Genomic DNA, 24,794 nt, shown 5'->3' on the forward strand with positions numbered 1-24,794 from the left:
TTGGGCTCCTTTTTTCCAGCAGTCCAGATCATTTGTTGTGATTAAGATGTCAGGTTGTCAGCTTGAGTTGAATTTGCTCTCTGAAGAATGTTTTACATTATCTTCTTTGTTCATTAGGCTAGACTATAACACATCATGCTTTTTCTTATATAAATTGCCAATGATACTAGTGTTATTATTGCATAAATTATTTGTGTATTGGTGTTCTGTATATTTTTATAACTGTAAATCATAAATACTCTTACTCATTCATAGAATATTTGCTGTTCTTTGAAAGGAAGCATTTGAGTTCATAGAAAATTCATAGAGAAATTTGCTTCTTTTAGATGACATCTCTGTGTTCATATATTTTTTACTTTCTTTGCTTTCTTGTCTTATATACAGATATTACCTCTGATTTTTCTTACATTTAGTATGGGCCATAGGTATTTAGCCCCATCCTATATATTGGTCCCCTGTCTCTAATCTCTCCAACAAAAATATCCATTCTACATAACACCTCCATGTAACTCTTTCTATGTACTTTGTTTTCCACGCAATTCCATTCTTCAAATGGCAATAGTCTTCTATTGCATGTATATTACATACAAAATAAATTCAAATACTTTAGACTGACACCTATAGATTTTTGCTATTTTGTTCTTGCCTGCCCACTTTTCTACTATTTTTTTAGTCTATAAGCAGCAAACTAAGCACTCATTTTTCCCATTTTCTGAAGCAGAGGTGGAAACATGGCCTGTTCATATGCAGATTATCATGTAGGTTATTACATGAAGATTATCATGTAGATTATTACATAAAGAATAATTCCTCTGGATTCCTACCAAACCATGTCAATTACTGGTGAGGTTACAAGTGTTAGAGTTTGTGTCTGAAGGGCACAAAGGGCAAAAGGAATAATATTCTTTTGTCTGGGGGAAAGACTTGTCATTCAAAATAAAGGAGTTCTACATCTGTACAGATAGTAGATCTATGATAAACTCTTCCACTGTAATTCTCAGAATCAAGTGAAATCTACCACAGTTGGGGGAGAGCAGTAAGGCTGTTAATGTCACATGAAAGTCGATGCTTAGGGCTTAGGGATATAGTACTGGGAATATTTCAGTGAGGATGTTGGAAACCAGAAAGTATTGTCTGCTATGACAAGAGTGTTGGGTATATGAAAGTACTACATATGCTTACTTTGAACTTACTTAACTGTTATTATCTTGAATAATGACTTTTACTTTACAGCACTTGAAGACACAAGACACATTTCTCCATCAGATACAGGTTCTTGATCTTTGACTGAAGATATAAAAATGATATAAATGATCAAAGATATAAAAGGAGATAAATAGATATGAATGGTTTAAGTGGCTTTCTTCCCTGAAAATTCCTTAAGGGAAGGTCTCTGCTTTCTGAAGCTTTTCATCTCCCATTTTACTATAAACATTTCCTGTACTTGCCTGTAGGTAATAGCTTGTAAGTATCTATTTTCTGAATATGTTTTGAAGAAACACATAATATATTCTCCTGATTCCCAGGGGATACATTCTGAAAACCCTCTCGGATAGTTATTTGTCAAATATTTATTGAGTACCAAATGTGTACAGGCACTATTCTCTTTTCTACGGATATAGCAGTGAACAAATGAAGTTTTTATTTCTAATGTAATATGCCACATAGTTTTCTACTCAAAGATCTTTTTCAATGTTTTCCTTTCTCCTGATTAACTTAGAAAATGGGCAACTCATGTAGGCTTACTGTGTGTGTGTGTGTGCAGAATACACAACTGGAAGCACTTGGTGTCCTGGAAAGTGTCAAGTACAAAAGACACAGATTTGATTCCTACTGCTCTATTTACTAACTAAATAGAAGAAAGTTGCCTAAACCCTCACTTTTTGTTTGTTTGCCTATTTTTATATGTATTTTAATGGGAGTACTTTTGTAAAACAACACCTCATTAAGGCTAAGAACACTTATCATATTTAGACTGCAAGTTTCAAATCTTGATTCTGCCACTTCACACTTAGTGGCTGTGTAACCTGTGTAACCTTAGGCAAGTTTTATATCCCTTTTGTCCTCCAGTTTTCTCATCTGTAAGATACAAATATAACACACCTCATATGGTTGTTTTGAGAATCAAATGAGTTCCTACATGTGAAGAACTTTGCATAATACCTGGCATACAGTGTTATATGAGCTACCTCTCACTACTGCTACCATTACTAATACAATTCTTGCAGTTTTGTTGGAAAACTAGATATGATATATATCAAAATTCTCAGCATAGCACTGGAGGCATGACTGTCATCCAAAAAATTGAAATTATTACTGAAGCAATCAGTCATTTTTTGTTATTCTAAGAGCCTCAGAAGCACCATTCTAGTGAAGAATAGTAGGATAACAATTTATGTTAAATGAAGAGAAATTTTGGAAGAAAGAGAGGCAACATAGCCATCTTAAGAAAAGTAATAGGGAGAGGTTTCAAGATGGATGAATAGGAACAGCTCCAGTCTGCAGCTCCCAGCATGAGCAACACAGAAGAGGGGTGATTTCTGCTTTTCCAACTGAGGTACCAGGTTCATCTCACTGGGGCTTTGCAGACAATGGGTGCAGCCCACTGAGCAGGGCAGGGCATCACCTCACCTGGGAAGTGCAAGGGGTCAGGGAATTCCCTTTCCTAGCAAAGGGAAGCCATGACAGATGGAACCTAGAAAATCAGGACACTCCCACCCTCATATTGTGCTTTTCCAAAGGCCTTAGCAAAGGGCACACCAGGAGATTATATCTGGCCCCTGGCTCAGAGGACCACACGCCCATGGAGCCTCGCTCACTACACTAGCACAGCAGTCTAGATCAAACTGCAAAGCAGCAGTGAGGCTGGGCGAGGGGAGTCCACAATTGCTGAGGATTGAGTAGGTAAACAAAGCTGCCAGAAAGCTTGAACTGGGTGGAGTCAACAGCAGCTTAAGGAGGCCTGCCTGCCTCTATAGACTCCACCTCTGGAGGCAGGGCATAGCTGAACAAAAGGCAGCAGAAACTTCTGCAGACTTAAATGTCCCTGTCTGACAGCTTTGAAGAGAGTAGTGGTTCTCCCAACACGGAGTGTGAGATATGAGAATGGACAGACTGTCTCCTCAAGCGGGTCCCTGACCCCCGAGTAGCCTAACTGGGAGACACCTCCCAGTAGGGGCCAACTAACACCTCGTACAGCCAGGTGCCCCTCTGAGATGAAGCTTCCAGAGAAAGAATCAGGCAGCAACATCTGCCATTCTGCAATATTTGCTGTTCTGCAGCCTCCACTGGTGATACCCAGGCAAACAGGGTCTGCAGTGGACCTCCAGCAAACTCCAACAGACCTGCAGCTGAGGGTCCTGACTGTCAGAAGGAAAACTAACAAACGGTAAGGACATCCACACCAAAACCCCATCAATATATTACCTTCATCAAAGACCAAAGGTAGATAAAACTACAAAGACGGGGAGAAACCAGAGCAGAAAAGCTGAAAATTCTAAAAATCAGAGCACCTCTTCTCTAAAGGAATGCAGCTTCTCGCCAGCAGTAGAACAAAGCTGGATGGAGAATGACTTTGACAAGTTGAGAGAAGAAGGCTTCAGACTATGGGTAATAACGAACTTCTCCAAGCTAAAGGAGGATGTTCGAAACCATCGGAGAGAAACTAACAACTTTGAAAAAAGATTAGATGAATGGCTAACTAGAATAAACAGTGTAGGGGAGTCCTTACATGACCTGATGGAACTGAAAACTATGGCACGAGAACTATGTGATGCATGCACAAGCTTCAGCAGCCAATATGATCAAGTGGAAGAAAGGATATCAGTGATTGAAGATCAAATGAATGAAATTAAGTGAGAAGAGAAGTTTAGAGAGAAAAAGAATAAAAAAAATGAACAAAGCCCCTAAGAAATATGGGACTATGTGAAAAGACCAAATCAACGTCTGATTGGTGTACCTGAAAGTGATGGGGGAGAATGGAACCAAGTTGAAAAACACTCTTCAGGATATTATCCAGGAGAACTTCACTGACCTAGTGAGGCAGGCCAACATTCAAATTCAGGAATTACAGAGAATGCCACAAAGATACTCCTCAAGAATAGCAACTCCAAGACACACAATTGTCAGATTAACCAAAGTTGAAATGAAGGAAAAAATGTTAAGGGCAGCCAGAGAGAAAGGTCAGGTTACCCACAAAGGGAAGCCCATCAGACGAACAGCAGATCTCTCAGCAGAAATTCTACAAGCCAGAAGAGAGTGGAGGCCAACATTCAACATTCTTAAAGAAAAGAATTTTCAACCCAGAATTTCATATATAGCCAAAATAAGCTTCATAAGTGAAGGAGAAATAAAATCCTTTACAGACAAACAAATACTGAGAGATTTTGTCACCAGGCCTGCCTTACAAGAGTTCCTGAAGGAAGCACTAAACATGGAAAGGAACAACCAGTACCAACCACTGCAAAAACATGCCAAATTGTAAAGATCATCAATGCTAGGAAGAAACTGCATCAACTAATGAGCAAAACAACCAGCTAATATCATAATGACAGGATCAAATTCACACATAACAATATTAACCTTAAATGTAAATGGGCTAAATGCTCCAATTAAAAGACAGAGACTGGTAAATTGGATAAAGAGTCAAGACCCATCAGTGTGCTGTATTCAGGAGACTATCTCATGTGCAGAGACACACATAGGCTCAAAATAAAGGGATGGAAGAAGATCTACCAAGCAAATGGAAAACAAAAAAAAAGCAGGGGTTGCAATCCTAGTCTCTGATAAAACAGACTTTAAATCAACAAAGATCAAAAGAGACAAAGAAGGACATTACATAATGGCAAAGGGATCAATTCAACAAGAAGAGCTAACTATCCTAAATATATATGCACCCAATACAGGAGCACCCAGATTTATAAAGCAAGTCCTTAGAGACCTACAAAGAGACTTAGACTCCCACACAATAATAATGGGAGACTTTAACACTCCACTGTCAACATTAGACAGATCAACAAGACAGAAAATTAAAAAGGTTATCCAGGAATTGAACTCAGCTCTGCACGAAGCGGACCTAGTAGACATCTACAGAACTCCAAATCAACAGAATATACATCCTTCTCAGCACCACATCGCACTTATTCCAAAATTGATCACATAGTGAAGTAAAGCACTCCTCAGCAAATGTAAAAGAACAGAAATTATAACAAACTGTCTCTCAGACCACAGTGCAATCAAATTAGAACTCAGGATTAAGAAACTCACTCAAAACTGCACAACTACATGGAAACTGAACAACCTGCTCCTGAATGACTGCTGGGTACATAACAAAATGAAGACAGAAATAAAGATGTTCTTTGACACCAGGGAGAACAAAGACACAACATACCAGAATCTCTGGGACACATTTAAAGCAGTGTGTACAGGGAAATTTTTAGCACTAAATGCCCACAGAGAAAGGAGACTATATCTAAAATTGACAGCCTAACATCACAATTAAAAGAACTAGACAAGCAAGAGCAAACATATTCAAAAGCTAGCTAGCAGAAGGTAAGAAATAATTAAGATCAGAGCAGAAATGAAGGAGATAGAAACACAAACACCCCTTCAAAAAAATCAATGAATGCAGGAGCTGTTTTTTTAAAAGATCAACAAAATTGATAGACCACTAGCAAGACTAATAAAGAAGAAAAGAGAGAAGAATCAAATAGATGCAATAAAAAATGATAAAGGGGATATCACCACCAATTCCACAGAAATACAAACTGCCATCAGAGAATACTATAAACACCTCTATGCAAATAAACTAGAAAATCTAGAAGACATGGATAAATTCCTGGACACATACACCCTCCCAAGTCTAAACCAGAAAGAAGTTGAATCCCTGAATAGACCAATAACAGATTCTGAAATTGAGGCAATAATTAACAGCCTACCAAGCAAAAAAAGTCCAGGACCAGATGGATTCACAGCCCAATTCTACCAGAGGTACAAGGAGGAGCTGGTATCATTCCTTCTGAAACTATTCCAATCAATAGAAAAAGAGGGAACACTACCTAACTCATTTTATGAAGCCAACATCATCCTGATACCAAAGCCTGGAAGAGAATTTTAGACTAATATCCCTGATGAACATTGATGCAAAAATCCTCAATAAAATACTGGCAAACCGAATCCAGCAGCACATCAAAAATCTTGTCCACCACAATCAAGCTGACTTCATCCCTGGGATGCAAGGCTAGTTCCACATACACAAATCAATAAACATAATCCATCACATAAACAGAACCAAAGACAAAAACCACATGATTATCTCAATAGATGCAGAAAAAGTCTTTGACAAAATCCAACAGCCATTCATGCTAAAAACTCTCAATAAACTAGGTATTGATGGGACATATCTCAAAATAATAAGAGCTATTTGTGACAAACCCACAGCCAATATCATACTGATGGGCAAAAACTGGAAGCATTGCCTTTGTAAACTGGCACAAGACAGGGATGCCCTCTCTCACCACTCCTATTCAACATAGTGTTGGAAGTTCTGGCCAGGGCAATCAGGCAAGAGAAAGAAATAAAGGGTATTCAATTAGGAAAAGAGGAAGTCAGATTTTTCCTGTTTGCAGATGGCATGACTGTATATTTAGAAAATCCCATCATCTCAGCCCAAAATCTCCTTAAGCTGATAAGTAACTTCAGCGAAATCTCAGGATACAAAATCAACATGCAAAAATCACAGGCATTCCTATACTCCAAAAACAGACAAACAGAGAGCCGAATCATGAGTGAACTCCCATTCAGAATTGCTTCAAAGAGAATAAACTACCTAGGAATCCAACTTACAAGGGATGTGAAGGACCTCTTCAAGGAGAACTACAAACCACTACTCAATGAAATAAAAGAGGACACAAACAAATGGAAGAACATTCCATGCTCATGGACAGGAGGAATCAATGTTGTGAAAATGGCCATACTGCCCAAGGTAATTTATAAATTCAATGCCATCCCCATCAAGCTACCAATGACTTTCTTCACAGAATTGGAAAAAACTACCTTAAAGTTCATATGGAACCAAAAAAGAGCCCTCATTGCCAAGGCAGTCCTAAGGCAAAAGAACAAAGCTGGAGACATCATGCTACCTGACTTCAAACTATATTACAAGGCTACAGTAACCAAACCAGCATGGTACTGGTACCAAAACAGAGATATAGACCAATGGAACAGAACAGAGCCCTCAGAAATAATACCACACATCTGCAACCATCTGATATTTGACAAACCTGACAAAAACAAGCAATGGGGAAAGGATTCCCTATTTAATAAATGGTGCTGGGAAAACTGGCTAACCATATGTAGAGAGCTGAAACTGGATCCCTTCCTTACACCTTATACAAAAATTAATTCAAGAAGGATTAAAGACTTAAATGTTAGACCTAACACCATAAAAACCCTAGAAAAAAACCTAGGCAATACCATTCAGGCCATAGGCATGGGCAAGGACTTTATGTCTAAAACACCAAAAGCAATGGCAACAAAAGCCAAAATTGACAAATGGGATCTAATTAAACTAAAGAGCTTCTGCACAGCAAAAGAAACTAGCATCAGAGTGAACAGGCAATCTACAGAATGGGAGAAACTTTTTACAATCTACCCATCTGACAAAGGGCTAATATCCAGACTACAAAGAACTTAAACATATTTACAAGAAAATAATCAAACAAACCTATCAAAAAGTGGGCAAAGATATGAACTGACATTTCTCAAAAGAAGATATTTATGCAGCCAACAGACACATGAAAAAATGCTCATCATCACTGGTCATCAGAGAAATGCAAATCAAAACCACAATGAGATACCATCTCACACCAGTTAGAATGGTGATCATTAAAAAGTCAGAAAACAACAGGTGTTGGAGAGGATATGGAGAAATAGGAATGCTTTTACACTGTTGGTGGGACTATCAACTAGTTCAACCATTGTGGAAGACAGTGTGGCGATTCTTCAAGGATGTAGAAGTAGAAATATCATTTGACCCAGCCATCCCATTACTGTGTATATACCCAAAGGATTATAAACCATGCTTCTATAAACACACATGCACACATATGTTTATTGTGGCACTATTCACAATAGCAAAGACTTGGAACCAACCTAAATATCCATGAATGATAGACTGGATTAAGAAAATGTGGCACATAAACACCATGGAATACTATGCAGCCGTAAAAAGGATGAGTTCATGTCCTTTGTAGAGACATGGATGAAGCTAGAAACCATCATTCTGAGCAAACTATCTCAAGGACAGAAAACCAAACACCGCATGTTCTCACTCATAGGCGGCAACTAAACAGTGAGAATACTTGGACACAGGGTGGGGAACATCACACATCCGGGCCTGTCATGGGGTGGGGGTAGGGGGTAGGGATAGCATTAGGAGAAATACCTAATGTAAATGACGAGTTAATGGGTGCAGTACACCAACACGGCACATGTATACATATATAACAAACCTGCATGTTGTGTACATGTACCCTAGAACTTAAAGTATAATAATAAAAAAGAAAGAAAAAGAAAAATAATAAATTCATATCCGAATTGCGAAGAAGAAAAAGAAAAGTAATAGCTGTTTGTCATATGTAGAAGTTGTCTTAGTCACTATTGCTCCCCTGGCATACCATGATCTCCACTAAACAGAAGTATTAATTTTGATTTATTATAATTTAATATAATACACACATCCATTATAATTATAGTTCCAAAATTAAAATCCAGGAATGGTCACTTCTTATCTAAAGTACTTAGGTACAAGTTAACCCTTGGGATCAAGCCCAGACTCCCCACCTCGATATGCATAAGGCCTTTCATAGTGTAACCCACCTCCACCTTTCTGGGCTCACTTCTTGTAGATCCTGCACTGCTCTACATTGCATCCCACACCAGATCACTTCTATTTTTCAATTACATCAGTGCCCAGGGTCCCTGTCGGTCTACACATTCTATGTGATTACCTTTCCCATAATTTACTCATCCAATTTAAATACCACTTCCTCATTTCCCCATCTGGTTAGCTGCTCCTGCTGTAATCCCATAGGCTTTATATATATCTTTAAGAGCATCATTTACATTGCCTTAACACTATATGTATGCATTTATCACAACATGGAGAGAGATCAATGAGGATAGGGACTGTGCTTCTACATCACTGGAGCTTGACATGTCATGATTCTTAACATGATAGAATATTTATTGAATAAATAAATGGACAACTCAGTGAAGGGAGAGAGGTAAGTTTTGTTATCACCACTTCAGAGGTAAGAGCGGTGAGGCTTTGAAGGTCCATCAGTGATTCCTATTGAAAGATAAGTGAATAGCAGACCTCTCATTTGCACCCAGCATTGTCTGGAGGGGCTGGCCCTTTAGGAGACCTTTTCTAGATTCATCCTGACTACTGTGCGCAGTGTGGCCTGGCTCATTTTATTTGAGTGCAATTTCTGCCTAATGCAGTATCTCTCAATCCTGGGCGCACATTAAATAGTTCATAGCAGGGTGCCTGCTACTTAATGAAAAGCTTAAATGTTTATGTGAAAAGGAGAGAAAAAAACACTGAAACTGCCTTTCTTTCTTAAACTTTTAATTCTTTAGGACTTTTTGGTTCTTATACTAAGTTCCTCCAAGTTTCATCATTAGTTTAAGTGATTTTAATCTGATTTTAACTCCCTTACTCATTCCCCAAGGGTTTGTTTCCCCTTTACTCAACTAAGTTAAGAGCTTCTAGACTATATACTTAAAATTATAGTTAATTGAGATTGGCCCCAGTTGAATTTCTTAGCTGTATAACAGGCTTTTCATTTGAAGCTATTTATTCCTGACAATCTCTACTCTTAGAATGTCGACTTCTCTTAAAAGGGTTGTTTTCTAATGAAAGTTTCCAGATACTCCTCAAATGTGTTTCATCATTAGCCAGGAGCCAGGAGGAAATAGAGCTCCTGGGACACTGTTATTTCAAACTAGATAGAGGCTCCAAGTTTTTCCCAGTGGTCTCAGTAGAAGTAGGCTGTGGATCTACTACTGTGTTGCTCCCTTTGAGCCCCCAAACTCAGCTGTCAGTCCATTGAATTGTACATTAACTAGGCACGATTATGTCACTCCATGGCTTAAAATCCTCCAATGGCTTCTTACAGCTTTTAAACTAATATTAACTAATTACCTTTCATGCAAACCCTACATTATCTGGGTTAAACCACATATACCTACAGATATCCACATAATATCCTGCCTTTCAATCCATCTGATCTACTTGCAGGGTCCCAAAAGCATACCTCTGTTCCTTCATGCTTGTGCTTTACTACTCCTAGAGTGCTTTTTTTCCCTTTTATTACTTTGCCCAGATCTCTACTATTCATTTTTTAAAACTTAAGTTCAAACGTCACCGAAGGGGCACCTTGACAGACACCACTCATCCCTCATCCAAGTGGATACTATCTCCTCTTTCTCTTGTTTCCCAAGGCATGAAGGGCCCTTCTCTGCTGGCATTCGCACTGTACTGTGCTGAATTATTGACCAGACTTCAGCTCTTTGTAAGACAAGCACATTTCGTCATTTGGCTTTGTATCTCCCGCACTCAATGCAATGCTTATTACATGCCAGGCACTGTCCTAATTGATGGGGATTAGTGATTGGTACAATCTACCAAGATTCAAACCCAAATCATCAACATCTCTTAGATCTTTTCTTCTCCAAGTTCTGATATCTAAACACTAGTGATTCATAAAATGTTTCATACTCTCTTAAATAATTTGAACACATTTTGGAATCTCTAGGGAAAAATACACAATTCCTATGTATTTTATGTATGGTTTATGAGACTTTATAAATAATATGAATTCAATCTCCTGGTTGAATTCATTTTTTTAACTGGCAGGCACTGTAATGGACACACAACATATAATGACCAACAGGCAACATCATTGCTTTCAGTGAATTTCCCATATAGCTGAAAAATGACACATGATCAAATAATTGCAATGCAATATGACAAATGTGATAATCAAAGGAGGAAAATGTCAACTCTTAAAAGTTTTCATAAATGTAGCCATTGAGCTAATCTTAAAGGGGCAAAAGATGTAGGAGAATATAAAAGTTTAAAGAACCCATAAGGAAGAAAAATCCCAAAACAAAGTATTTATAATTTTAACAACAATAATAATATCAGTACTTACACTATGCTACATATTACTGTAATTGATTTTACATATATTAATTCAGTTAATGCTAAAAGCAATCCCTTGTAGTAAGTAATATTACCTATTGGTTTCTTAGGGCTTCCATAATACAGCGCAAGCATAACTCTGAGATATGGAAGGTTTGGCTTCAGATCATGACAATAAAACAAACATTCTAATAAAGTTAGTCACATTAATATTTTGATTTCCCAGTGCATATAAAAAGTTATATTTACACTATATTGTAGTATATTTATGGTGCAATAACATTACGCCTAAGAACAAAATGTATATACCTCACATTAAAAATACTTTATGCTGCCTGTTATCCCAGCACTTTGGGAGGCCAAGGCGGGCGGATCACGAGGTCAGGAGATCGAGACCATCCTGGCGAACATGGTGAAATCCCGTCTCTACCAAAAATACGAAAAATGAGCCGGAAGCGGTGGCGGGCGCCTGTAGTCCCAGCTACTCCGGAGGCTGCGGCAGGAGAATGGTGTGAATCCGGAAGGCGGAGCTTGCAGTGAGCCGAGATCGCGCCACTGCACTCCAGCCTGGGCGACAGAGTGAGACTCCGTCTCAAAAAAAAAAAAAAAAAAAAAATACTTTATGCTAAAAAATGCTAAGAATATTCTGAACCTTCAGCAAGTTGTGATCTTTTCTCTGGTAGGTCAGACCTCTGGTAGGTCTAGCAGGTTGATGGTTGCTGACAGATCAGGGTGATGGCTGCTGAAGCTTGGAGTGGATGCAACAATTTCTTAAAACAAGAAAAAAAAAAAATAGAGTTTGCTACATTGATTGACTCTTCCTTTCAAAAAATGTATTCTTGTAGCATGTGATGCTATTTGATAGCATTTTGCCCACAGTAGAACTTCTTGCAAATATGGAGTCAATCCTCTCAAACCCTGCTGGAGCTTTATTAGATAAGTTTATAGAATATTCTAAGTACTTTGTTGTCATTTCAACAGTGTTCAGAGCATCTTCACCAGAAATAAATCTCATCTCAAGAAACCATTTTCTTTGCTCATCCATAAGATGCAACCCCTCATTCATTGAAATTTTATTAAGGGATTGAATAATTTGTTTCCATCTTCAGGCTCCACTTGTACTCTAGTTCTCTCGCAATTTCCCCCACATCTGCAATAACTTTCTCCATTGAAGTCTTGAACCCCCTCTAAGTCATCCATGTGGTTTGGATTCAACCACTTCCACACTTCTGTTAATGTTGATATTTTGACTACCTCCCATGAAAATTAATGTTTTTGATTGTATCTAAATAGTTAATCCCTTCCAAAAGGTTTTCTATTCATTTTGCCCAAATTCATCAGAGGAATCACTGTATGTCAGCTATACCCTTACAGAATGTATTTCTTAAATAATAACGACTGAAAGTCAAAATTACTCCTTAATCCATGGGCGGCCAAATGGATGTTGTGTAGGTAGGAATGAAAGCAATATTCATCTCCTTGTATATCTCCATCAGCACTCTTGGGTGACCTTGTCAATGTGCAGTAATATTCTGAATGAAATCTTTTTTTTTTTTTTTTTTTAAGAAGTAAGTCTCAACAATAGACTTGAAATATTCAGTATATCCTGGTATAAACAGATGTGCTGTCATCTAAACCTTGTTCTATTTAAAGAGCACAGGCAGGGTTAAATTTAGTATTTTTGATGGCCTTAGGAATTTTGGAATGGCTTCAACTAAATAAGCACTGGTTTCAACTTAAACTCACTAGCTGCATTAGCTCCTAACAAGAGAGTTAGCCTATTCTTTGAAGCTTTAAAAGCAGGCATTGAGTTCTCTCTAGCTAAGAAAGTCCTAGATGGTATCTTCCAACAGAAGGCAATTTGTCTACCTTGAAAATTGGTTGTTTAGTGTAGTCACTTTCATCTATTATCTTAGCAAGATTTTCTGGTTAATTTGCTGCAGCTTTTCCATCAGAATTTATTGCTTCACCTGGCACTTTTATTTTATGAAAATGGGCTCTTTTCTTAAATCTCTTGAACCACTGCCAGCTTCAAACTCTTCTTCTTCATCTTCCTCATTGCTCTCAGGACTTACAGAATTCAAGAGAGCTGGGACCTTGCTTTGGATTAGGCTTTAGCTTAATAGAAGGTTGTAGCTGGTTTGATCTTCTATCCAAACCACTAAAACTTTCTCCATATCAGCAATAAGACTGTTTCACTTTCTTATCATTTATGTGTTCATGAGTAGCACTTTCAATTTCCCTTAAGAATTTTTCTTTTGCATTTACAGCTTGACTACATTTCATATAAAAGGCCTAGCTTTTGGCCTATGTTGGCTTTGGACGTGCTTTCCTCATTATTATTTTTACCTCTAATATTTATCTAATATTATTCCTACCTCCAGGTAATTATTCCTACCTCTTGATTTAAAGTGAGAGATATGTGACTATTCCTTTCAACTGAACATTTATAGGCCACTGTAGGGTTATTAAATGACCTAATTTCAGTATTTCTACATGTCAGAGAACAGGGAGACCTGAAGAGAGAAAGGACTGTTGGCGATGGAGGCGGGAGGGAAGGAGGACGGCTGGCAGGTGGAGCAGTCAGAACATACACGAAACTACACAATCTTATATGGATGTGGTTTGTGGCACCCCAAAACAATTACAAGAGTGACATCAAAAATCACTGATCACAGATCATAATAAGAGATTTAGTAATATTGAAAAAGCTTGAAATATTGTGAGAATTACCAAACTGTGACAGAGACATGACGTGAACACATGCTGTTGGAAAGATGTCACTCAGAGACTTCTGCAATGTGGGGTTGCCACAAACCTTCAGTTTGTAAACAATGTAATATTTGCATAAAACATTAAATTGAATTGTAATAAAATGTGATATAACTGTGCCACAGACTGGGTAGCTTAAGCAACAGAATTTTTTTTGTCTCACAGTTCTGGAAAATTAAAGCCTGAGATCAAGGTGTCACTAGGGTTGGTTTATTTTAAGGCTTCTTCCCTGGACTTGTAGATGGCCATCTTTTTTCCTGTGTCTTCACATAGTCTTCTCTGTCCCTGCCCATGCTCAAATTTCCTTTTCTTCTAAGGACTTCATCCATATTGGATTCTGGCCTATGCTAATGATTTCATTTCAACTTAATTATCTCTTTAAATATCTTATATGCAAATAAAGTAACATTCTGAAGTATTTGGAGTTAGGACTTAAACATTTGAATTTTACAGGGATATAGTTTAGCTCATAATATGTTATAATCCCCACTTCACTGAAAAGAAGAGTGGAGTACATGAAGTTAAGTAGCTTGCTCCAGTTTGCAGAATTATTAAGTATCACAATCATCTAGCTCCAGAATCTGTGAGGCTAGCCTTTAGATTGTATGATTCTCTGTTTATATTTTAAAATAAGAAACAAAATTCACAGACCTATTGAATTTTTAGGATCTTTTGTTTGTTGCACACCATAATTCACAAATAGCAAAAATGTGCCTATGTCTATACCATAGGCATACCAATTTCTTGAAAGCTAAGCAGGGTCTAGCCTCATTAGTACTTGGATGGGAGACCAAATAGCAAATATTTAAAATGTCTTGTCTGAGGAAATTAAATTGGCTCCTGTATTAAGCTGTAGAACTAATGGTTTCTGCTCTGTGCAAGTATAATGACCACAACTAACCTCACTGCATGTTAGGCACTGTCCTTGGTGTACTGTACACCTCATCTCATTTATGTATCACAGTTCTTTGAAGTTTGTTATTATCCATATTTTACAGAAGAGCAAACTGAGACTTCCAGAGATTATCTCCTCTCTCCTCACAAAAATCAATAACAGGAATTTGAAACAAGGTTTCTTAGGAGGAGGTTTTGCATTTCTGGCTTCTCTTTGTGCTCCCACATCCCAAGGGTAAAGTTAGGATGCCTTGTATAAGCCTTTGTGATTGTGGAAATTAGACTTTCCCCTCTTGTATGTTCATCTGGCAGGTTCTTCCTATGTTCATAAAAAGATATATTGTACTGCTTTCCCCAACTCCCTTCACTTTCACTGCCTGTTGTGAATGTGAGCTGTTTAGGTCCCTTTCAGCACTCTTAAAGTCACCTCCCAAGTACTCTGTGGCCCTCTTCAGGAGGGTATTCTAAGCTAGTCACCATGGATATGTCTAGGCCCAGATCCAGCATCTCATGTTCATGGCATTCTCTTTGACCTACTTATCTGTTGCCACCTCATACCCTACTAAGCCAGTGCTGGTCTACAGGTCCTCATGGCCTGTGAATAAAACAGAGTTTCAATTCCACAAGGATAAATCATATGTCTTTAGACTACTGATATTAGTGTTTCACAACTCTGCGGTCACCCTTTCTTACATACTCTGAGAGATTTTGTAATCAAATTCTGTTTGTCACGTGAGGTGAAATCAGAAGATGCCTAGTTCTCACTTCTATGTATAGCTTTGAAAGACCTGCTAATGCTTGGAACTAAACATGAAAGCCTTGTCCACCTTTCTGTTTTAATTTCCAATTACTAATTTCTTGCATGTTAGTGGAAAAGCATTAAACTTGGAACAGAGCACCTTGATTCTGGTCCTATCTCTGCCAGTTGGTCGTTATAATAAAAGTCACAGAAATATAAAATGGAACCCCAGATCTTCTATTGCTTTCTAGTTGAGCTACTATTGGCAAATTCTTAAACTCTTTGACTTGATGTTTTCTTCTGTAAAACGGAGGCAATAAAATATTAAGCAAGATATTGTTCAAAGGAAAACTTTAGCCAAATTAAATTTAAAAGAGTTTAATTGAGCAAAGAACAATTCATAAATCATGTAGCTTCCTGAGCTAGAGTAAGCTCAGATTCTCCAGCACAGCCACATGGTGGAAGAAGATTTATGTGCAGAAAAAGAAAAAATAACATTAAAAAATGGAAGTGAGGTACAGAAAACAGTCAGATTGGTTATAGCTTGGTGTTTGACTTATTTGAACACGGTTTGAACAGCTGGCAACCTTTGATTAGACAAAACTCGGTGATTGGCAAAAGAATAGACTATAGTCTGTTTACAAGTCCATTTAGGTTATAGTTCACAATGCACAGAGAAACCTTTAGGCTGAACTTAAAATATGTAGGAGACAGTTTTCAGCTAAACTTCATTTAATAATACATTAAGAATTTATTTTATAGAAATTGCTTTATTGCTAAATTTGTCTTCTGGGTTAGATTATAAACTCCAGATTATTGGGTAAATAGTTGGCACCTACTGTGTGCACGACCCTGAGAAAACAAAAGATAAAAAGCTGCTATTCTTCAGCTGGTTGGCAGCATTGATATTCCCCCAATGTACTTGTGCCTGCTTTGAAAACAACAATGCCTCTGCCTCTATTTGGATTTGTTCCCTCACAGTGAAAGAAAAAAGAGTGATTGTGATCCTGAATTTCTGAAATAAGGAGTGTGTTTAATGGATAATCTAGCATCTGTTTTCTGTACCTTTCCTACCCTGTTGACAAATTCTCCTCCATCTGCATTGCTTAAAGCTTAGTCAGAAAGTAACAGAAACCTCCTCATGGAGAGAAAGGAAGGAAAGAACAGAAACCTAGATAGGGAACATGAGAGTTTCAGAGAAAGAAGCCCAGATAGATCAGCCAGAAGAACTGGGTTCTCATGTTAACTCAGTCCCTTACCAACTTTGTTCACTACTTTCTCTCTGCCTATTTTTTTTAAGTATGATTTCACGTTATCTCCTTCGTTGTATTTGTTATGCTAATACATATCCTTTCCTGATCTTGCAATGTATTCATTGCTACTCCTTGAGTATAAAGAGTGTGAATCCTGAGTCCTCTGAGAAAAGGAACACTTAAGGTGTTTAATGCTAATTAATGCAGGTGTCTGTTGGATAAACAGCTTACATTTCAAGATGAAGGTCAAGCAGAGCGTCTTCCAAGAGAGAGAAAATCTACACATCAGACTTTGGTAGAAGCATATGCATACTCGCATCTGCAGAAACACCCCTGTCATCCTGTGTAAACACACAGAGAACAGGGTATTTACTATTATTAGTAACAGAGTGGTAGCCAAGACCCCTTGATTCCAGTATTGGTTGTACCGTTAACTGTGACCTTTAGATTCAGATTTTATTTTGCCTCTGTAAAATGAGGGGTTTGAAAGGGAAGAAAACAAACTACTGCTTTTTCAGAACTGAGTTAATCATTTATATTTTCTCATTTTATCCGTAAGTATTGTTACTCGACATTTCACTTCCTTATTTTATTTTTGTTCTCATAACTACGTTAAAATGGATAGTACCATCTGCTTTCTATAAATGAGCACACTGAGGCCTCGGATTAAGGCCTCGGATTAAGTTTAAATGGAAATGTTTATTATCATTTAAAAATTACAAATTTTTTTAAACAAGTAACTGCTTCAAAACAAGTACTACATGAAGAAACGAACAAAGAAACAAAAAGAACAAAAAATATTGGAATGCACTGGCCTTGCTATTATACAACTACAATTCAATAAATTTTGAGTGACTAGAAATTTGAGTGGCTGGAGGCATCTCAAGCTGTAGTTCTCAAAGACAGTGTGATTGTCACATCATCTATCCTGGCCTTTCAGAAAGATGACATCTAAGAAAAATAACTCCAGATTCTCTTGTATTTTCATTATCTCATTATTCCCATGGCTTCAGTTATTAGCTAGAGGTTGGTGATCTCCATTTGTGTTTCCAAAGTTAATCTTACTCTGAAATCCAGACCCAGATACATAGCTAATGACCTAACATCCCCATTGAAATGTCTCAAAAACATCTTGCAGCACATCACATCTAGAATCATGGCATTAACATCCTCCCCTAATATTCCACTTCTTCAGGGATTTCTATATCTGGTAATACAAACACTTTGCTCAGTAGCATAAGCCAGAAAAGCAGGCATTTTCTGTGGTACCTGGCCCCTCAGTTGTACTGCTTGGACTTCCCGACATCATCTTTTTTCCTGGACATAATTTTCTCACTCATTTATCTCCCTTTATGCCTGCATATCCACCAACTCCTACTCTTCCTCAGTCCCTTCTCTGCAATGAAATCTGTCTGGTCTTTTACAAATGATAATCTGTTCATGTTACAATTCACCATCCCAGATACAAACAGTGATTTTCTACCACTCTTAGGAAAAAAACACAAATCTCCCTAGCATGGCCTCTGCTACCCTTCATGATTTGGCCTCAGTTCACCTTCCTAGCCTCATCTGGAGCTATTTGCTCCTTGATCCCCATAGACATATTGGTCAATGTTTAGTTCCTTGAATTTGTCATATACTTCTGACCAAAGATTCTTTCCAAATTCCATTCTGTCCTTCAGAAATATTCTTCTACCATTTCTCTAAACAGTCATTCTTCAACTTTTGAAGAATGCACCATCAAAGACTTTTCCTCAGGCCATAAACAAGAGGAGGCTTCCCCATTAAATCCTGTTACCATGTTACATTCTTCCATATTTACCAGTCCATAACTATAGGCTGATTTCCAAAATTGCTAGTTAGTGTCTGTCTCCACCACTAGACTCCAAATACCACAGGGCAGAAAACTTCACCAATGTGGGGCACAGAGCCAGTTTATTATAGATGTTTAGAATATAGTCATTCATTTATGAAATATATGAATGATGTGTTACATCGAATCAGTTCCCAAATATCCAACTATCTTAAGGCTTCCTTGTTTGTCCTTTTTTTAAAATCGATGTTTATTTTATAATTATTTTATTTGTAAAAATGTTGCAAAGATAGAATGGAGAGTTCCCACATTTTCCATACCCAATTCCCCTATTATTAACCTCTTCCCTTGGTATGGAATATTGGTGGACATTAGTGAACCATGTTGCTACAATTATTATCAACCACAGTCAATACTCTATTTAGATTACTTCGTAGTTACCTAATATCTTCTTCTACTCCAGGATCCCACTCAGGATACTACATTATATTTAATCATCATGTCTCCTTAGGTTCCTCTTGCCTATGATAGTTTTTCTGATTTCCTTGTTTTTTGATGACCTTCACAACTTTGAGGAGTACTGCTCAGGTATTTTGTAAAATGTCCCACAGTTGATATTTGTCTGATATTTTTCTTATGATTAAACTGGGATATGTGTTTTGAGATGGACAACCATAGAGGTAAAGCACCATCCTCTTCACATCATATCACAGGTGTATAGGGACTCAAAATGTACCCCAAAGTATGGTGCCTTGGGATGCTGAGTACTTTGAAGTAAAGGAGATTGGAAGGCCTCAGAAGCAAAGTTCCTGTCCCCTCTTTCTCCTGTGAAAGAAACCATAAAAACTAGACTACCTCTTCCCCAAGTTCATGAAAACTAGAACCTTTCTTTTCCAAAACAAGCCATAAACCCTAAAAATATTACTATCATCTTCTCTCATCTTTCTGTGTAGCAGCTCGTCATAAAGAAATACTCTGACCTACGTTGTTTGATAGTAGATCATAAAACCTTCATTTCTAAGGTCCTGCCCTATATGTAGAAGGAGAGACTGCTGCACAGAGAGGTCAAAAAGAATACAAACAGACAGGTCTCATTGGATTGTTTATCTCAGTCTATTACCATTAGATCACACCCTTTTGTCTTGTCAAATTTCTGCATCACTGGCCATAAGCATAAAATCTAAGCATAAAAATAGACAACTTTCCCTGGGTCTTTAGCTCTTTTTTCTGAAGTCTCCCAGGTCATATAAAACTTCAATTAAATTATTATGCTTTTTTCTTATTAATCTGTCTTTTTTTATAGGAGTGTTGGCCATGACCCTCATGATGGATAGAGAGAAATTATCACACCTCTATCACCCCACCCCATGTTAAGGGCCATGCTATTAACATAACTTACCATTGTGAATGTTAACCTTGATTACCTGTCAGAGGTAGTGGTGGTCAACTTTCTCAAACTGTTACATGATTTCACCATGGTTTGATACTGTACTCTTTGAAAAGAAGTCACTATGTGCATCCCATAGTTAGTGAGTGAGGAGTTACATATAGTACCTTCAGGGCAGGGTATCTACATAATTATTTGAATTCTTTTACATTATCATAATTATTTGAATTCTTTTACATGATAGATTTATGTATTTCTCTCCATTTATTAATTTATATATTCATAGATTATATCTGTATAGACTCCTCTATCTTTATTTTATATGGCTTTATTTTGTAGCTCAAACTCTTCCAGCTTTAGCCTTTAGGAGTGATTTCAGTTGACTACTCTGTCCCTTTGACATATCTCTAACATTGTGGATGGTTGTAATTTCTTTGAACATATCCTTACTTTATGGCACTGCAAGATGCTCAATATTCATCTTATATATTTCTTATTCCAGCCCTAGAGCCTGTCATTTCTTCAAGGAGACCCAGTTCTCTTTATTGGAGAATATTTCTTCTGTTCTGCTTACTTTTTCTTCTTCTGGCATTCCAATTATGCATATGTTACATTTTTTGGAAATTATCCCACAATTCTTAATTATTTTTTATTCTTTCTCTTTGCATTTCAGTTCAGGAATTTTCTACTAACCTAGCCTCAAGTTCACTGATCCTTTTCTTGACCATATCAACGCTCGTGATATATGCAGCACTGTTGGAGTGTTTTTGATTTCTAGCCTTTGTTTCGATTTTTCTTAGAGTTTCCATATTTCTGCTTCCATTATTCATGGGTTTTTTTGCATATTATTTACTTTTTTTATTAGAAATGTTATTATAATATATTAATTTTATATTATGTATAGTTATTTAAAATTTATATTATTCACAATTATTTCAGATTCCGTGCCTCATAGTTCCAAAATGTATATCATATCTGAGTTGGTTTCTAATGATTGCTTTGTCTCTTCAGATTTTTTTTCTTCTCTGTTACCATGTCTTGTAATTTTTTATTAAAAGCCATATATGTTTTATTAGGTAAGATAAACTGAGGTAAATGGGCTTTTAGTGTACAAATTTATGATATTCTGGCAAGGAGTCGGACAATGATTAAATGTTTGTCATAGTTGTTATGGTTTTGAGATCAGAGGCCTCAAGTTTCTCTAGTGTATTTGTTTTTGTCTCTATTCTTGGTTTTGGGTTCCCCTACATACTCTTCCTTAGAGATAGTTTATTTATTTCAGCTCTTTTAGCTGCAATCCACTGTTGTTATACTGAAGCTTTGTTGGATGGTGGTAAAGTATGAGGAGGGGGAGTGTTCAAAATATTCTAATTAAACCTTAGTCCTTTAGTAGACCAGTGCATTGGGGCTTTACAATACAGTTTTATCTTCTTTTGCCTCTGCCCCTCTATTTGCTTCCCTGGCTGCAGTAGTTCTATTTATTTCCTTTAAACTCTGACACCTGTGGCTTATATTTACTTCCCCTTAGGTGAGACAGGAAGACTGAAAGAGGCTGGACTGAAAAGAATTCTCTTCCAGAAACTGGGATAAGGCTCTAACCATTTCCCCTGGATCATAGGGCTTTGATATGGAGAATGTCCTGGGCATATTTCACAATGGTCACTCTCCTCCTCTCTGTGACAGAATAAGGAGAGTATCTTTCTGAGGTCTTTACCACGAAAACCTGGTGGAGTTTTTGGAGGTAAAGCCCCAAACATGTGGAAGTTCCCTTAAGACAGCAGCACCCAGGAATTTCCCACTATCGTCACTAGTCTAGACTCAGTCTCCAGCCATTCATTGAAGTGTTTCAGCCTTCCTACCACTTTAGGAATCCAGCTGCTCCTGCCCCTGGTAAGCAGATCTCAGCTATGTGCCTCTGGATGAACCCATCTCTCCACTTTTGAGGATGGCAGTTTGCCCCACAACCTCAATTCTCTCATGGGTCCAAGAAAATTTGTTGATTATTAATTTCTCTATTTTTTCCTTATTTTAAGGATAAGAGTGACCAGAGTCTTTATGGACCTGAAATCAGAGGTCCCATGCCAGCTTTCATTTATAAAACATATCTTTCCATATTTCCATCTGTGGTCATCTCTACATTTTTCTAATTTTTCTGTTGTGAATTTCACTGTTGCTCAGATTTTCAGAAAACTATCTAGATTCAGTTCAAATTAAGTTTTGCTAAAAAGATGACTACCCCTTCCTCCCTAAATGTCAATGTAATTATCTAAGTTAAACATTAATATTCCCATACGAGCTATTCTAGACATGGTTTGGTGAAATTAACTGAAGTTGAGAGTCACTGGTGAAGAACTTAATCAAGATTAATACCTTCATTTGAAAAGGTTGATGAGGTGGGTGAGCATATTAATGGTTTCATCCATTAAATCTTTTGGTGCTGAGAATTGATGTCCTTGCCCTACTTAGGTAAAGAATTTTTATTTCATGGCAGAAACAAGATTATTTACAAATTGAACTATAGTAGTAATTTTTCTCAATTGGCAAAAGGTACAATTTTTGCCTCAAGCCCTTATCTAGTGGCTCATTGTATATCAGGCTGTTCCAAAATCAGTCAAAGTTTGACAGGGGTGGTGGAGGGATTATCAGACAGCCTCCTTCTCATTTCAAAAAATTAATTTGCCAATTGAAAATGCATAGTTTAGTACAAATGTCTAATAAAAATTATTTGTAATATGATTACCTTTTTAAATATATTTTCTCTTTTTTATATAACAAACAAGTACTACTTTTGTGAAGAGAAGAAAACCATAGAAGTTAAAACAAAAAGACTAGTTTATAAAATCATAAGACTTTAACAAAATTGGGGTTTATTTGTTAAGCCAGTTTCTAATTTCTTGTGTTGAGGAAACTGAAGCACAGAAAAACTAATCTTAAATCTTCTAATTTCTCATTTTTGCCTATCAGAATAATAAACATCACCAAAGGCATTGCTCACATATACATGGCTTTGGCATTTCTATTACAGCTTATGTTATATCTCATCAACTTTAAAGTGTTTCCAGTATAGTCATAATACTGAGGAGGGGGAAGAAGAGGAGAGAGGAGCTGTGAGAAAGATAATAGCTTTTACTTACCATTTGGCAAGCACTTAACTGTGTATTTTGTGTTATTTTAATTAATCCCCACATTACCTTCATAGCATAAACATAATTCCCATTTTGTAGAATAAAGAAGATCAAACAGATTATAAAATTTTACAAATCTTCCTTGTCACAACCTATAGAACTCAGATTTTTACACAGGTCTATGTGTAGGTTGACCTACAGTAGATACTCAGTAAATATTCATTTAATAATTACACTAATTTAGAAAGTATTTGGTATGCATGAACCAGATTTTTAGTGTTTTTCAGTGGACTGCCAATTCTTCACTAAATTCACAACTGAAAACCAACTTTGACCACAAGTAGTGTTTCAAGTTCAGATCCTCTAATAAACAAAATTGTTTTCTGTCATGGAAAAAATGGTCACCATTTCTTCCATTTGGCTTCCTTGTTCTCTTTGTTTTTGTGCTTCAAAATATTGAAAATGGTTTTCTAAAATTGTATTCAATTTATTTGAAGCATTATCACTTCTTTTTCAATACCACCTTTTCTACCATGTACCAACCTTTGACCTGCTAGCTTAAAATGTACAGCTAAGTAACGATAGCTTACTTATTTAGTACTTTCACAAAAACTATCATATTGGAAACAGGTAGGACAGATATTATTACTCTTATTTTAGGGATGAGGAGGCTAAGTCTCCAAGTTCAGTGATTTGCTTAGAGTCATACAGTCTGATGAAAACACAGAGCTAGGCCTCAAGGAGAGTTCCCCAACTCCAGCTCTTGTGTTCCTTCTTGTATGTCACATGACTCAATAATGCAAGGCCATTCTCTTTGTCATATTGTTAATGGTGCCCTATGAATTATCCTACAACTTGAGTTTCTACTCCATTCTCACTGGAGTTTTCAATCCTTTAACTTTTTAGTTTTTGTTCTAGTCAAAGCTTTTAGTTGCATAAAGTAGAAACTAACTCTGCCTGATTTAAGTAGGAAAAGAATTTGCTGAGAGGCTATTGGGTAGCTCACAAAATCATGGAGCATCAGGTTCAGAAACAGGTGAGAATAAGCAAGAAGAGCTTCAGCTAAGACAGCTGCCAAAACCATGCTATAGAACACAGGGCACTTCCTGGGCAATGGATTCCTTTGCTGGTACATCCAGCTTTGCTGCCCCTGAAAACTAAATATTGTTGTATCAACTGCCACTGCCCATTTCTAGGATGGTTTCCGATTGTCCCTGCTTCTTTGTGTCACTATCTCCTGTTTCAAAGTCATGAATGAGTATGTCTGATTGGCAGAATATTTATCATATGGTCATACTCTAACTTTAGAAAAAGCCGGGAAACCAAGTACAAGTATTTAAACCATTATCATTGGAGGTAAGCTCTGTCTCCCATCAAGACTCATGAAGCCCACACTTCACCTATCACAACATGGATGTTTAAATCGTTGAAAGGCTCTCAATAGAACCAAAAACGTGACCAAATTCCAGCACTGTTTCCAATTTAGTTTTATATGTTCTTTCTCTGGTCTTTCTTTGGGACAAGCAATATAATATTTAATTTACAACTATGATTGTCGCTCAACCAATTGTTACCTTTATTTTGCAGCAGTCCGAAGGTTCA

General features: G+C 37.2%; 1 protein-coding gene across 1 annotated transcript in view; it reads left to right on the forward strand.

Moving 5' to 3' along the window:
- TYR (tyrosinase) overlaps positions 1-24,794 on the forward strand; it is a 124,294-nt gene that overhangs the window by 89,902 nt on the left and 9,598 nt on the right. The gene's annotated exons all lie outside the window — the stretch shown is intronic.

This window comes from Piliocolobus tephrosceles, chromosome 13, assembly GCF_002776525.5.
Source record: "Piliocolobus tephrosceles isolate RC106 chromosome 13, ASM277652v3, whole genome shotgun sequence".
Lineage (NCBI taxonomy): Eukaryota > Metazoa > Chordata > Mammalia > Primates > Cercopithecidae > Piliocolobus > Piliocolobus tephrosceles.